Source organism: Megascapheus bottae, unplaced genomic scaffold, assembly GCF_031878675.1.
Source record: "Megascapheus bottae isolate mThoBot1 unplaced genomic scaffold, mThoBot2.hap1 HAP1_SCAFFOLD_37, whole genome shotgun sequence".
Lineage (NCBI taxonomy): Eukaryota > Metazoa > Chordata > Mammalia > Rodentia > Geomyidae > Megascapheus > Megascapheus bottae.
Window position 1 is genome coordinate 3,841,674 of NW_028327804.1, and position 1,840 is coordinate 3,843,513.

The 1,840-nt window shown below is 46.0% G+C and overlaps 1 pseudogene; it reads right to left on the reverse strand.

Annotated features, from left to right (window-relative positions):
- Positions 1-296: 296 nt before the first annotated feature.
- LOC150039175 (uncharacterized protein C4orf46 homolog pseudogene) lies at positions 297-1,513 on the reverse strand (annotated as a pseudogene).
- Between the last annotated feature and the right edge of the window lie 327 nt (positions 1,514-1,840).

Sequence of the window (1,840 nt, forward strand, 5' to 3'; positions counted from 1 at the left end):
ACTCAACAAAAAATTGAGGAATGTCAGGTGACAGTGTCAGGTGCTGTAGGCCTGGAAGTCATAAACTTGTCTCTGTTTTCATAGAAGTGGGGAGCTGATTTACATAGGCAAATTTAGTCATATCGCTTGGTTTGTAACATGATCTTCTGACATGCACCATCTTTCAAAACATTTATCTTGTCATACTAAGGCACTGTTAAAATTATCTGTTGAAAGAAATCACTTTTGTAAAGGAATCTCAAAACATTTATAGAACAGAAAGTAAGGATAAACACATCTGTGTTAACATAAAAAAATCACATTAACATGCTTTCACAAAGGTCTAGAAAAAGAAGAAAAATTTCATTCTGAGTACATAGAAATGCTGGAGATTGTCCTATATATGTGGTACATGTGCAAATCCATATGAGAAGGTGAATTATACAGTCATAGTTGTCAGGTGTCAGAGAATCATAGTCTTCTTTCAAGTGGTCTCTCCACATCTTAAGGAAGCTTGCATTTTCTATACATTTAAGGGCAATCTCTTCCACTTGAGCTGATACTGCAGACGTGGCCTCAACAAGTTTGGTTAATGAAAATGATGCGTCTCCTATATGCCGAGCCACCTCCTCCAGGGGGTCAACCACTCCAACTTGGAGCCCTCCAGCCCACACTCACGCAGGAGGAAAATGCATCTGAAGATGAAGAAGACGGAGATGGCAGAGGCAGCAAGCAAACCTGAAGCTCCTCAGCTGAAGCTGTGTGGAAAGGGCTGGCACAGTGGAGTGGGACCTGAGCAGCCAAACTGCCACCAATTGTCTTTCTGATGGTTGTCTTTAATCTACTGTCTTTAATCACCTCTTTTGCTGTCCCTTGGTTATCTCATATTGTGACAGTGTTTCACCTGGTAATCTGATATATTGTATATATGAATATTTGGTTATTTGAAGTCGGATAGGGAGGGGAGGAAAACAAGATGGAGGGCAGGGTGGGGAAGGGAAATGGGGACTAAGACTTGAGAAAGGGCATCAATGTCTGTGAATATAATGTAACCCTAACATATGAAAAAAAAGACACCCTGCAGATTGAGAGGAGGCTTTTGCACTTATAAATAAGTAAAACAACTAGTATCCGGAATGTACAAAGAAGACAAGAAATTCAAGAGGCTAACAGTTAACTACCCAGTTAATAAAGCCAAGTAGAGACTACTTTGTGTATGTGTGTGTGTATGTCGCTCATGGGGCTTGAACTCTGGGCCTGGGAGCTGTCCCATCAAAATCAGCACCATGCTCACCTGTGCCTAGCAAGCACCCATTGCCTCCCAACAACCCTACCAGGGCACTTTCTCACCTGGGGTCAGCTGGGGAGGAGCGGAACACACCATCACCATGCAGAGGTGGGATATGTGGTATTTGGAGTCCCCAAATCACATCCACATAGACTGGAACCGAAGGAGGATGTATAACTTACTGAGTGGAGAAGAAAGAATCCCTAGCACAGTGACTCCATGCTGCCCAACATTGGCGCTGGCCATGGTGATTCCGCATCCCCCCCCCCCCAGGGAGTTGGTGGTAGCGTCCAATTCACTGAAAGTGAGCAGCTGAAGTGCAGCTGAAGTGCCTGGGAGTTGGGGCTTGGCCCCTGCTACTTTCATCATTGCTCCTTGGCCCACATGTTGACCAGCTCCACCCTGTAGCAAGAAAACGCAAGGCCGGAGGGCCATGACTCAGCAGAAGGAGAAGCAGCTTCTGCAGCCGGTGGCACTGGGACTGGTGGCCCTGGTTTTCCTGCCCTATGCGCTACTGAGGGCTCTGTAGCAGCAGCCTGACTGGGATTGGGGGCTCGGCTGATTCCTGTGGCC